We start from the raw sequence: 15,569 nt of genomic DNA, 5'->3' as shown, positions 1-15,569 counted from the left end.
TTAGTCAAACTTTATTAGCTCAACCCTGGTATTTCATTCCTCAACAGAACCTAGAAGAGGTTTGGGTGTTTGGGTGGTTTGGGTGTTTATAGCCATCAGAACAATAGAAGTTTGAATCTCTCTACTCTGAAATTTTCTAGCGTACGACGGTTACATATGACCCTAAATTCCTCTTAGAGACAGAGAGACCTCCACCCGGCCCCAATAGCCTTTTTCCTTAAATTCCTGAATTTAAAGAGGAAGTGAACAATCAAGATACATAAAGGGAAATAACAGTTTTATGCCATTAAGTGAGGCTCATTTATTTTCCTCTTCAAGCCGTTCAGTAGCTGCTTACAGGTTAACAAAAAGACTTTCTAGTGTTTTCAGTCCTCCCAAAGCCCACTGGAAAGCCATCCATATGCAGTGGCAAGGTCATCACTGTTGACACCATCTGTTTTCTCTTTGGTGAACCCCTGACTCTGTAGTCACAGCCATATTGTTTCTGAAGGGGCTGTCTGATTTGCACCCTTTGGCTGACTCAGGCTTGTCTCATACAGCAGTAATATTTAAGAGTTTTACTTTAATTGCAAGCATTTATTTTCCAGTTGTAATGATAACATCTCTTAGGCTCTGACCAAATTTTAAGATAAGGGCTTTATGAGTTTTCTAGGAAAGTTTGGATGATTGCAAATTGACCAAAATTCATTTGGGTCAGTGTCTCATTCCCCATTGGGTAACATTCAGCAGCATTATATAACCAATAAGAATATTAAGCAATGCTTCATCTATGGTTTAGTTTAGGAGTTGTCTGTTTTGGAAAAATCAATCTGAGAGTCCAGATATCTCTTATAGAAACCAGGGCCCACTGCAAACAAATAAAATGAAATAAAATAAACAAAACAAAACAACACACACACACACACAACTCAGATGTTTTCTGTTATCTTTGAATGATTTAGAGTTAACATAAGAGGTGTAAAATGAGACAAAGGCATAAGATGACCAGCTCTAGACTTTCAGCTTTGACAAGCATTGTTCTACCCATCTTTTATTTTTCAGTTGATCCAAAGTTCTAATGATTCACTTCATTTCTGTATATGATGGTCACAAACTTCCCTTATTTCATGTTCAGTGAAGTACATATCTCTGTAACTATCTTTTGAAATGGTGGTGAACCTTCTGAACATTTAGAATGCATCTTTATGGAGCAGATCTAAAGATGAGTGGCAGACTGGTGAGTAACACCCCTTCTACCTAATCAATGGAGAGTTGGCAAGAGGATGGCACCATTTAACAAAACTATGTTCTAGTATTTGGCCTGTACTCACCAGCTGTTACCTCCTCGTTGGTAGTCAGTAATGTGCAGGGTCATATATTACCCTGTTGACCTACAATTTGATCAGATCTTGTCAGTCATTCCACCAGACCCTCAACCTTCCACTTCCACAAAGCCATTCCTTTGTCAACATCCCATCTTCATTGCCAGAACTATCAAGAACTGTGAATAGATTTTATGCTACATGTGCGTTAACAAGTTAGTTCCATACTTACTGGTAGAAGACATACAACTCCTGGGTAAGAGACAAAGACTTTATTACTTACAGCACAACAAACTGAGTAGAGCATCGTACCACATCAGTTCTTCTTGCCCCCAAGTCCCATGAATGTGATGTGGATGAACCTAGATAGATGCATATCCAAGCAGCTACAGGTGAGGTAAATTGACCTAGGGAAACCAAATCTATTATTATGGGCCACAAAGATCCCTGTCCTTCCTTTTGAGAGAGTTACTATCTCCTGTTCACTATATACATATCTTTGAAAAGATTGTCAGAAACAAAAGACTGTAGTGTTTCTGCTTAAAAGAGAGCAAATAGAGAACTGTCTTATAATAGTTGAAACTTACCTTACAGCACAATATGTGGTATAGTCTAATGGACATATCGTATTGTCCAAAAAGAATGTTTAAGTTGAAGCTTTTTGGAGTAGTTGTTCACTAAATATCTATTAGGACAGTAGGTTGATAGTGATATTCAGATACTCAGTTACAGTGATTTTTGTTTTGCCTGTTCTATGTGGCTGAGTAAGGAGTGCAAAATGTCCAATTGTTACTATGGAATGGTCTGCTTTTCCCTTTTGTTCTTTTAATTTTTGCTACATATAACTTGGAGCTTTAACACTAGGCACATGAGCAATTATTATGAGGTCTTCCTAATGAATTGATGATTATAATAAAATGTCACCATTTCTGATAATACTCACTATATTAAAATCTAATTTTATTAGATATTATTATAGCCATTCTTGCCTTCTAATGCTTGCTCTCTGCATGGTGCATCTTTTTCACTCTATTTATTTTCAAACTATCTTTTAATTTTAATATTTAAAGTGTATCTTATAGATAACATAAAGTTGATTTTTATACTTGTCTATTCTGACAACCTGTTTTTCAATTAGAATGTTTAGTACATTAGCTTATAATGTAATTGCATTACAATGTACTGCTTAATTCATATCACAATTTTGATTCTCTTATTAAGATCACAGACTTTTGTTTTTATTAATCAATTATGTGATTCTGAGATCTTTGTGAAAATCGAAGAAACTAGCATGGCCAAAACAATTTGGTAAAAGTTGATAAAAGTTTTAGTATGTACACTACTTAACAATAGTTTTGAAAAGAAGATCTTAGTTATGTTGAAGTACATAACTGTAAACCTACAGTGATCAAGATAGTATTCTATTAGTGAAAATACAGACAAAAAACAAGGGTGTTTAATTGAGAGTCCAGAAATAGATACAAAAGTATATAGCCAATCGATTTTGGCAGGTATATACAAAAAATTTCAATGAAGAAAGGATTTTTTCAACAAATATGTTATGTTATTTAAAAATCCACATGCTAAAAAAAAAAGAGAAGGAAAACATTGACCAGTAATTCTTTATATAATGTATAAAAGATAACTCAAAATGAATATAAGTCAAAATGTAAAACGTGGAATTCTAATAGAACATCTAGAAGGAAACCTAAGAGAAAATCTTTAATCTTTGTGAGTTTTAGGTCAAAAGTATTGTGTGCTTTATATGTATAATAAGTAACATACCCAGAATATATTTTAAAACTTCAGACTCAATAATAAAAACAAAAACTCTCATGATTCACCTCCCCTTCCAATTTCCCCCAGCTCCCTTCACCTCCCTAACTCCCCATGTCCTCCATGCTATTTGTTATGCTCCACAAATAAGTGAAACCATATGATAATTGACTCTCTCTGCTTGACTTATTTCACTCAGCATAATCTCTTCCAGTCCCGTCCATGTTGCTACAAACGTTGGGTATTCGTCCTTTCTGATGGAGGCATAATACTCCATAGTGTATATGGACCACATCTTCCTTATCCATTCGTCCGTTGAAGGGCATCTTGGTTCTTTCCACAGTTTGGCGACCGTGGCCATTGCTGCTATAAACATTGGGGTACAGATGGCCCTTCTTTTCACTAAATCTGTATCTTTGGGGTAAATACTCCGGAGTGCAATGGCAGGGTTATAGGGAAGTTCTATTTTTAATTTCTTGAGAAATCTCCACACTGTTCTCTGAAAAACAGTCTGAGGGGTTTGAAGTGGTGGGGGGGTGGGCAGTTGGGGTACCAGGTGGTGGGTATTATAGAGGGCATGGATTGCATGGAGCACTGGGTGTGGTGAAAAAATAATGAATACTGTTATGCTGAAAATAAATAAATTTAATTAAAAAAAATAAAAAATAAAAACAAAAACTACCTAATTAAATAAAAAGAACACACTCTTAGAACAGACAGTTCAGCTTTACAAATGGAAAATAAGCACTTGTAAATGTTCGGCATCACTAGTCACTAGGGAAAAAAGTAAGCTAAAACAACAGTGAAATAGCATGCACACCTATTAGAATGACTAAAATCAAGATACCATCATCATTATTATAAAATTGACAACACCAAGTTCTGGAAAGGATGCAAAGCAACTGGAAATTTCATAAGTTCCTGGGGAACACAAAATGACACAGACAGTTTGACTAGCCTCTTGCCAGTTTTAAAATTTTAACATACTTTGTATGTCCCAGCAACCACAATCCTAAGTTTTGCCCAATAAATGAAAATTTTTCTTCATTCAGATGCGTGTTTACAAAATGTTTATGGTGGATTTTTACAGAATCTCCCAAATTTGGAAATGACCAAGAAAAAAAAGTGCTGCAACTGTTGAATGGATAAAAAAGTAGGACGTAGTCATAAAGTGGAATACTACTGATCAATAAGAACAAATGGACTGCTGTTTCACACAAAATAGATAAATTTGAAACATTATGCTAAATGAAAGAAGTCAGATTCAAGGGCTATACACTGTATGATTCTATTTATATGAGGAAAAGGAGATAAACAATAAAGTAATTAATGTATACTTAACAGAAAGAGGATAAATGATATATATTTCTAAAAAGGAGACACTAGAGATAAGGAGTGTTGGGTGACAGAATCAAATTTAAAGTGGGTTGAAGGAAAGCTTCACTGAAAAGTTGCATTGAGAAAAGATCTGAAGGAGGTGAGGGGACAAGTCACAAATAAATTACTGGTAATAACAGTGTGATATAAAAAGGGTCAATCTGGGACCATCTCCAATGTTTTGCAATAGTAGCACAGAGCAGGAAACTATATATGCCTCTGACTTGAGTATTGAAGTGTACATGCATAATCTATTCTCTTTAGACATAGAAAACATAATTAAATATAAAATATTTTCCATGTTAATAAGATTAGGCATTCAAGTCAGAAATGTCAGTGTTTATGAGGACACAAAGATGAAAGTCCTGGTGGCCTTGCGCCATTGTATGCTATTTCATTTTGGGGAGGAGGATGGAAGTATAATGTAACTGAGAAACAAGGACACCTAAATAAAGAAGCAAATCTTCTACAGTCCAATATTATTCTGTAGAAAGAGGATCCATTTGAAGTTTGCGACATGATAGGTAGCATAATCAGATTTACAATAACATTTATTACACCTTTTTTTAACACTGTGGTCTAAGGTCCTCAAACAGTGAAATCCTCTGACAGCAAGAAATGACAAAAATTGAATGAGGTAAGCAGATAGTGGAAATATAAGTAGTGCTGGAACTGCATAACAAATGAGTGTCAACTAGAGATGGTTTTCGAGGGTACACTCTGAAACCTTGTTATCAGCTATGTTCTCACCTTCAAGATTTTGTAAAATTGAAAATATATTTTCAATACACAGTATAAGGAAAGTTGTATCCCACTTTGCTTTGGTTTATTTTATTCTTTTTCTCTAGTTTTTTCCCAAGCCATTATACTAAAACATTTTAAAGATTTTATTTATTTATTTGTCAGAGCGAGAGCGAGAGAAACATTTTAATGTGCATTTTTCTGAGTTTATTTAATACAGGTTTATTTTACAAAACCAAATGCACGTGAAAAAATAAGCCAAGATATTACCAGGATTACCACTTTATTTAGTTTCAGGTTGTTTTTCCTATTTGTGTCGCTTTTATTTGAATGGATGAAACCATCTTTGGTAGGCAGTTTTGTATCTTGCTTTATTTTTATTAAAAATGTGTCAAAAATAGGGTATCTGGGTTATGGACTTTGGGGAGGGTATGTGCTATGGTGAGTGTTGTGAACTGTGTAAGACTGATGATTCACAGACCTGTACCCCTGAAGCAAATAATACATCATATGTTAATAAAAAATGTATCAAAAACATCTTACTATGTCATAAAAAACTTTGAGATGTTTGGTTTTACCTCCCACATGCGGAGAGGTTGGAGGTAATAACACCCATCCTCACAAGAAAACAAGCCCAGGAGAACTGAACTGAATTATCCACAATATAGAAATTGGACACAGAATAGCTTGAGATAAACTGAAATGTCCACTTACACAGATTATATGTAAATGTATATATATTCTGGGAACTAGGAATCCATTGTAGAGTCTTGGTAAATGTTAGATACTTAAATATTTGTTAATGCTACGGAAAGATGTGAGTCAGAGGAGCTAAGAGAATCTAATGTTGCTATGCTGCTTTATCCTTTTTTAAAAAATTCTTTTATGTGAGAGTTAATGATACTAAATAGATAGTAAATGTCTTTGACCTGGAGATGAAAGCATAAAAACGTTTTATCTCATTTATTCAATGATGAGCATTTTTTCAATTTTATTATCCCAACTGGGGATTTGCCTTATAATCAGTAGCAACTTAAACCCATAGTTTGTTAATCAACAATATGTTGTTCATTTAATTTCCTATGCATGTGGTCAAAGCTGTAGCCATAATTTAAATTATTTATGCATATATAATATATGTATATATTATTTTTGCATATATATGGAGAGATTAATTGTTTAAAATATCTTCAAAACTTCATAAAAATTCAGCATTTAAACAAAGTAATTTGCATATAGAAAGATATAAAACTAAAGCAGCACAATATATGATAAAAATTAATGTGTAGAAGAATCCACAGTATGTTTTTACAATAAGAATAAAGTATAAAGCTCAAGTGATATGAATACTTTTTCCACGGTTTAGCAGTGCTTTGTTGTGGAAAACTGACCTCTGTGCTTTGGAGCCAGAATATAATGTGAAGACAGAGTTTAGGATAAAAAAAAAAAACAATAGCTTTATTGCTTTGCCAGGCAAAGGAGTCTGCACGGAGCTGGCCTGGAAAACTGCAAGCCCACCTGGGAGTAAGGGGTTGTGTGGTTTTGTACAGAAATACAGGACCTAGCCAGTTTGTACAGGAATTGTGTAGGTGCGGCAGGCCTCAGTAGTCTTTTTCAGGGTGGTACTGGCTTCCTGAAACAAAAGGCTAATAAGAAGGGAGGAGGGGTGGTTTGTGGAAAAGAGGAAAAAGGTTACTTTAAAATGGAGCTTTGCTGTAGCATTAGTGCAGCCATTTTGATTTTTGCTCAATTTAATGCTTTGAAGCAGTTTCGCTTTTATTTCTGATGTATGAAATGTTGGTAAATACTACAATTAATGGCATCCTAAATTTAGTAGGATATAGACATTAGATATGAATCCATGTTTACAGTGTAATCATTTCCTCAGGTGGTGATAGCCTCTCTGACCTTTAGTGTGCTCATCTGCTAAAAAAACATAATAACATCTCACTGACAGTATTTTTATAAGGGTATGTGGAATGGTGTATAAGAATATGCTTTGTAAATGTCAAGTTACCAGGCAGGTGCAAGGAATTATTTCCTATAATTAAAGGATGGGATAAGATTATCAGAATTAGAAATAAAAACTTAATAATGAATTTGGGAACATGACATTTTACCAGATAGAAACCTCTTGAAATTGTCATTCAAAGACTTAATGAAAACAGTGTGGAGCTGAGACAATATAACAGGTAATTAAGTGGAATACAATATACAACCCAGAAAGAGAACATAAAATATGTAATGTAGGATCAGGAGGCATCATTAAAAAATGGAATAAATATCTAGGAAAGTATCAGGATCAACTGTTTATCCATTTTTAAAGAATAAACTTAAATATACATTTCAAAACCTCATATAAACTTCCAAATCATTTAAAATAGACATATTTTAAAATTTAAAACACAAGAAAATTAGAAGAGATCACTGAATATAAAATTTTTGGAAACAAATTTTTTTATCAAATTTAATATATTTCCCTCTGTCTTTACTAACATTTTATTTTCTTGTTTGAAAAGTGAGTTATGAAAGTATATATTTAAAATGAAGCAGAACTATGTGAGAGTGCTACCACCCAGCAACAGACATTGCTGTTTTATCTCTGGTAAATATGTTCTCCAGAGTTCTTGCAATGCATATACTCACATGTTTTAAATGCATAAATAATATCACACCCAACTTTTTTGTCCCTGCTTTTTGCATGCATCACTGTTTAAGTCCATCCACACAATAGAATATATTTAGGACAATTATGAATCATTTCACAATGTTCAGTTATACAAATGAAATATAATTTATGTAACCCTTGTACAATTAGTGAACATTTAGTTTATTTCAAACATTAGCATAATATGAAGACCTATGCAATAAGCATTCTATTGCATAATATTCAGATACATCCAAATATATTAGGAATAAAATACTACAAATTAAATTTTGATTTATAGCATCTGTTTGTTGTTATCATTTGCATGCCTAATTAGCTACATTGTATGATGATAACTCTAATACCACACTCAACTACTATGAAAAAAAATTCGAGTTTTTAATTTGAAAATATTATGGATGAAGAATACTTTAACTTGTATTATTTATTGATTGATTGATTAAAGATGTTATTTATTTATTTGAGAGAGAGCACAGAGGGAAAGTAAGTGAGGGTGAAACAGACTCCCCGCTGAGCAGGGACCCTTATATGGGACTTGATTCCAGGACCCTGAGATCACAACCTGAGCTGAAGGCGGACACTTAACATACTGAGCCACCCAGGCACCCCTATGTGTTTATTTGAGAGAGAGAGAGAGAGAGCACACAGGGAGTATGGCAGATAGAGAGAGAAAAGGAGAGAAAATCTTAAGAAGGCTCCGCACTCAGTGCAAACAGAGCCTGATGTGGGGCCAAATCTTAAAACCCTGAGATTATGACCTGAACCGATATCAAGAGTCTGAGACTTAACTGATTGAACCACTCAAGTGCACCTCAACTCGAATTTTTAGTCATTAGTGTGCCTGAGTGTTGTATTTTATTGAACCTTTCTCTGTTTTCTTTTATGGGACCCTTGCCATCTAAGAACTATTCTTTAATACCTAGAAAGTCCTAAATTCTAATTCTATATCTCTAAGATAGCATATAATAGTATATGACTCATAGGGCTGTTGAGGCAAATGAATGAGTTCCTATATGTAAAGCAGTTGGAATAGAGTCTGGTGTATAATAAACACATCAAATGTTAGCTATGATTACTATTATAGTTATTGTTAATAAGAACACTCTTACTGATATTGACATAGAATAGTAACATAGAATAGCTGCCAATTTATAATATTAATTTAACCCACTGAACCACTCAGGTGCCCCCTTATAATATTAATTTAAGGAGTGACTGGGCAACTCAGTTGTTTAAGTATCCCACTCTTGCTTTTACCTCAAGATTTCAGGATTTCAGGGTCATGAGATAGAGCCCAACATTGGGCTCTGTGCTTGGTAGGAGTCTGCTTCTCTCTCTCTCTCTCTCTTTCTCTCTCCCCTTCTTCCTCTCCCCCTCCCCTTGCTCATGCTCTCTCTTTCTAAAATAAATAAGTCTAAATAAATAAATAAATATTATAACATACATATGATTCCATTTATTCATTAACCTAAAACACTATGTAAATCATATCTATCTTGCTATGTAGAAATAGATGTTTTCTAGTTTTTCATGAAATTTTAAGAAGTTGCTAATTATTTCTGAGACATAGAGTTGTGTGTCTTTTCTTATTTTCTTGTAAGTATAGCAACTATCCATTAATTGTCTTATAAATGGAAAACACTATTTTTTAAAGATTTTATTTATTTATCTGATAGAGATCACAAGTAGGCAGAGAGGCAGGCAGAGAGAGGGGGAAGCAGGCTCCCCGCTGAGCAGAAAGCCCGATGCGGGGCTCGATCCCAGGACCATGAGACCCTGACCTGAGCCGAAGGCAGAGACTTTAACCCACTGAGCCACCCAGGTGCCCCTGGAAAACACTATTTTAAGAAAATAAGTATAACCAGTGTCCCAATTTCAGTGTAAATACTGTCAGATTCTCAGTATAGTTGGCTGACTAACATAGAGATCCTCCTTCCCATATGAGCTCACTGGATCATTCTTGGAAAGAACTGAAAAAAGAAGACTTGACACAGGTAAACATGATTTCACAGCAAAGCTTCAGTCCTCTGTAGAGAGAGGTAATTCTGACAGGCATGTGTGTAATAAGATTTGACCCCTGAAAAACTCATATACCCTGCAGGGATGGGGATGGGGCAGAAGATCTGCAAGCAGAGAATGAAGGTGATATTATCACACTAATGATTCTACACCTGTGTTTGTATGTTTCATTGACTACCAGAGGTAGCAGTCACCAGGGAAGACAGTTAATCTGTCACACAGATACTCAGATGTGAGTTTGGGAAAGACAGTTCAGTCCTCAAGGGTAGTCATATTTTCATATTTAAAGTTACCCCCTCTGTATCTGGTGATGCCTGAATAGGCTGTCAACAGAGAGAGTGCCAAAGAATCTCCCATAGGCACTGGAGGACATTTAGAACAAAATTAAAAGGGAAGGCAAAGCAGAAGAGGAAATGTGTGTAGTGAACACACCCTAAATAGCTCTTGAGAACTCCAAAGAACAATTACAAGGTTAACTGCAGTGTTCTTGGAGATACTGCCCTAATGCTGGAGGCAAGAGCCAGACAGATGAATCTATTTTGTAATCAGTAGATAATAATTGCAAGCAGAAAATTCTGGAAAACTTTGAAAAGCAAATTGAATCTGGTGATATGAATCAAATTCCAAGTGTTAATGTGTGGATAAAGTAAGAATAAAAATCCTGTCCTCCCCACTTTGATTAAGGCAAGGAACCTATAATCAGGGTTAAGAAACATTCAAGACAAGAAATGGAGCCATGGGATAATATATAAGAAGCATGAATGATAGATGTGGGAAATCACTCATCACCTGACAATCAATGAAAAATAAATTGTCATCTGTGTCAAAAGACTGTTTTTATTGATCAACCAATCCTTGTCAGCAAGCTGAATTATGGATAATGTCAGTCCCTGGTGTTCTATTGCCAGACTGCCTGCTTGCCTAGTTCTAAGGGATGTCAGAGAAAATGACTCACTCCCCTTTACACAAATGATGGACAGAGTGTAGAAATTACAAAGCTGAACAGGGATGGGTGGCACCACTGTGACCTGGAACAGCATTTGTGTAATCCTGTCTAGCAACATGGAAGGGGAATGAGAAAGCGTTGTGCCTTGCTTAACACCCGCTTAGGTGAGAAAGAGGAACATTTCTTAGAATTTTAAAAATGAATTTGTACATGTCCCAGACCTCATACAGAAAGACCTAGCACAAAATAATTCTTTACTTGTTTTTCCTTAATAAAACTAATCTGACTTTATGGGCCTACACCTTTGTTGTCGTTTCATGATGTAAGAACAGAGGTACCAGTTATAATCTAAACATTGTATTTGTTTGTTATATTTTCTTTCTTATTTTATCCTAGGCAGACACAATGTAGCATCATCTTCAGAAGAGGTAACAAATCATTAGCAAATTATTTTCTCCTGTTTTCATAACTGTATATTTAATTTAATCTATAACATAATGTTCTAGAAAACCTACACCCAAACACATAAACAAACAGAAGAACACACACTGAAACATGCACATATTTATTTTTCTACTCCCCTCATTTCTTTTTCTGACCAGTATAGTCCAGGTTTCCCATTTTAAGCTATTAGAGATTTGTATTTTATTTAACTATTTAGCAGTATGAATCTTATACCTCATTTCCTTTTAAAAAGTATTTTCACATTCTTTGTATATATTCTTGATATCAAGTTTCAAAAATTTTTAAAGGTTTCTTTTAGAATTATATTTTTTGTGTATTTATGTATAATTTTTATTGGTATTTTCCTATCTTTACTATTCTTAACCAAGAACATGATAGGGCTTTTTGTTTATTCAAGTTTTTATTTAATTTTAATTACAGTTTAATAACATTAGTATCTATATTAAAAAGCATAAATAGGTATTTTGCATTTTTCCTATCATAAAAAATTAGTTTTTACTTTTCTATTTCAGTTTCCTAGTGGGTGCTGCAAAGGTGTAAGAAGTTTCTAAGCTTTTGTATATTTATTTAATTAACTATCTTTCTGATGTCTCATGTTCTAAAATGACTTTTTTTCCCACTGATTGTCTATGTCCTAGGTAATCATGTTATGTGTAAAATTTGTACTGTTATCAAATTTAGTCATAAATTCATATCTCTAATTTAAGGAATATGTGTGCTAGAACCACCAGTGCCTGTAATTGTATCTGATATAGTAGTTCAATAATTCTTAATTGAATGATGATCAGTGTTATAGTATGTAGAGTAGTAAAATTTTCCTAAATCTAATGTAATTTCTCCAGTTCTATGTAGACTTATCTTTAATATGTGCAAGTTTTTATGCAGTTATTATGAATATATACCTAAAATAAGGAATAGATGCTAAGATTATCTTTTGCTATAAATATGAGTTTCATTTAACTCTTTTCACTGATGTCAGTCATACATTCACTTATAATAGGAATTGCAAGCTTTATCATATTATGATCATGGAAAATGACCAGTTATTTTACATCTTTATGGACTTAGTGAATTTCATTTCAGAGAGCAAAGAACTTTTATAAGTTTATACTGTTATGCCCAAATTCCGAGACCCCCCCCCAAAGACAACCACCAGAGTCCAGAGTCAAAGCCAAACAGCAAGGGTCGTTTATTATGAGTTCGAACCTGGACCTCCACACACTTGTTGCCAGTGACGCTAAGAGGTCCTGAACTCAGGATCACAACACCTTTTATGCACTATTTTTGGGGAGGCAGGGACTTAGCATACATCATAGTATCTTGTAACAAATCGCCACATACCGCGGGAAAATCATAAAGCAACTCTATAATATGATTGGCATGCTACCGAGCAGGAAAAGGCTGGGAACAGATTATTGGTTAGGTCAAAGGGCTGTCATTCTTCAAACTGCTTGGTTGGCACCGCTAGGGTATGTGTCACCTCAGGATTGGCCGGGGTCTCCCTGTCAAGCCTCGGGGTGCCAGATGGTTATTATCTCTTGCACCCAGAGCTGGGTGGGAGGTCCGGGAGCAGTCATTTTGTCACGTTCAGTTCTGGGTGGGGGTTTCTCTGGCGCCAGATGGCTGTTATCTCTCACCCCGAGCCAGGTGGGAGTCCAGGATCAGCCACTCTCAGGGGCAATTCTGGGCGGGGGTTGTGTGGGTACAGAGTGCTTATAGAAAGTTTGCTGGTATATTTCCATCTCCTGATGGATTAACAAGGGAAGGTACAGAAGCAGAAATAGCGGTAATGGTCATAATTTTATTCCCTAAGCATCTCAATACAACTTAAGTAACAACCAGCCTACAGAAACATTTGTTTCAACAGTACATTCTCTTTCCTTTTTTTTTTTATTTGCATACCATTTGAAGTCTGTAGTTTCAGCCTTTTATCGAAATCTTTGTAGTTTCTACTTCTTTACACAAGATTATTCCACACACCAGCTTTACCTGGTTAGCCTCAGAACATGTGGAGATTTAGCACATCTGTTCTAGATATTTTTATTCACTCCATTTTTACTCCATTTGTTATGATTGGGGTGAAATTATTAAGAATGGCACCATTGTTTTCCTGTCGGTTTCCCCCTTTATTTCCTAAATATTTACTTCATATAGTTTGTGCTCTTAATGTTTGAAGACTTATGTTCAACTGATGTTCAGTATGCTTTAGATACCATATCAAAACGACTTATTTCCTGTGTGTCTTGATTTTTCTTGAATTACATTCTTATCCATTAATATTTGAAATGTTGCATTGATTTTAATTATACCTTTGAAATTCTTTTTTTTTTTAAAGATTCATTTATTTATTTGACAGACAGAGATAACAAGTAGGCAGAGAGGCAGGCAGAGAGAGAGGGGGAAGCAGGCTCCCCGCTGAGCAGAGCCCGATGAGGGGCTCAATCCCAGGACCCTGGGATCATGACCTGAGCCGAAGGCAGAGGCTCTAACCCACTGAGCCACCCAGGCACCCCGAAATTCTTTTTTATAGTAAACCATCTGAGTTGTTTAGTTAAGGCTTGTCCTTACAGACTGTATTTTTTTTTTATTTTTTTACATACAACTTAAATATCTTAACCATTTAATGTAGAGGTTGGTTGCTAATCTGATACAATGGCTCTACAAGGTTAGTCTTTTAAGTTCTGCCAGGGAGTATTAGCAGGTACAGCTCTAGTCTTGAATTCTGAAATGCATTTTTTTCTTTATATTCTCTCATTGTATTTTCTTTGTAGTTGATACTAGTCTATTTTCTTAGTTGATACCTGTTTTGTTGAGTTTATGATTTTTTTGAGCATATAAATCTGTGTATACATTTGAATTGCATGAGAATTTTTTTTAACACTCAAAACTGTGCTAGCTGTATGGATATTTATTGCACTACTGTTTGTAACAGCAAATTACTAAAAACAAAGGATAGATTCCTCAGTAGGCCTGGCATAAATATATTATGGGGATGCCTAATCAATGGGATATTAGCAAATCATAGAAGAAGGAGTTGTATGCTAATATGGAAGAATATCTAAGATGTTATTAAAGAGGAAGGGTAATGTTCAGAAGAATGTATAGGATATTCCTATTTATATAATAATAAATTAATATTCAGATCACTTAAAAATCTTGGAGGATATATAATAAAAATTAATAATGGTTATATCACAAAAATCAGATTCAAATGAAACATATATAACATCCCCCTTTATTCTATTAAGGAGATATTATGAGCCATATACATTGAAATTAGAAACATGTATATTTAAATTATATTACCTTAATTATATATATAACATGTATGTCTTATATAAAATAGATAATATAAGGTAACATATCTTCCATTTATTTTGGGAATTTTTTTTTTAATATAATTTTTTATTTTTTTATAAACATATATTTTATCCCCAGGGGTACAGGTCTGTGAATCACCAGGTTTACACACTTCAAAGCACTCACCAAAACACATACCCTCCCCAATGTCCATAATACCACCCCCTTCTCCCAAAACCCCTCCCCCCAGCAACCCTCAGTTTGTTTTGTGAGATTAAGAGTCACTTATGGTTTGTCTCCCTCCCAATCCCATCTTCTTTCATTTATTCTTCTCGTACCCACTTAAGCCCCCATGTTGCATCACCACTTCCTCATATCAGGGAGATCATATGATAGTTGTCTTTCTCCGCTTGACTTATTTCGCTAAGCATGATACGCTCTAGTTCCATCCATGTTGTCGCAAATGGCAAGATTTCATTTCTTTTGATGGCTGCATAGTATTCCATTGTGTATATATACCACATCTTCTTGATCCATTCATCTGTTGATGGACATCTAGGTTCTTTCCATAGTTTGGCTATTGTGGACATTGCTGCTATAAACATTCGAGTACACGTGCCCGTTTGGATCACTACGTTTGTATCTTTAGGGTAAATACCCAATAGTGCAATTGCTGGGTCATAGGGCAGTTCTATTTTCAACATTTTGAGGAACCTCCATGCTGTTTTCCAGAGAGGTTGCACCAGCTTGCATTCCCACCAACAGTGTAGGAGGGTTCCCCTTTCTCCACATCCTCGCCAGCATCTGTCATTTCCTGACTTGTTGATTTTAGCCATTCTGACTGGTGTGAGGTGATATCGCATTGTGGTTTTGATTTGTATTTCCCTGATGCTGAGTGATATGGAGCACTTTTTCATGTGTCTGTTGGCCATCTGGATGTCTTCTTTGCAGAAATGTCTGTTCATGTCCACTGCCC

Source organism: Mustela nivalis (assembly GCF_964662115.1).
Source record: "Mustela nivalis genome assembly, chromosome: 13".
NCBI classification, from domain to species: Eukaryota; Metazoa; Chordata; class Mammalia; order Carnivora; family Mustelidae; genus Mustela; species Mustela nivalis.
The sequence above is the reverse complement of the archived record's forward strand: the minus strand, read 5'-3'. Positions refer to the sequence as shown.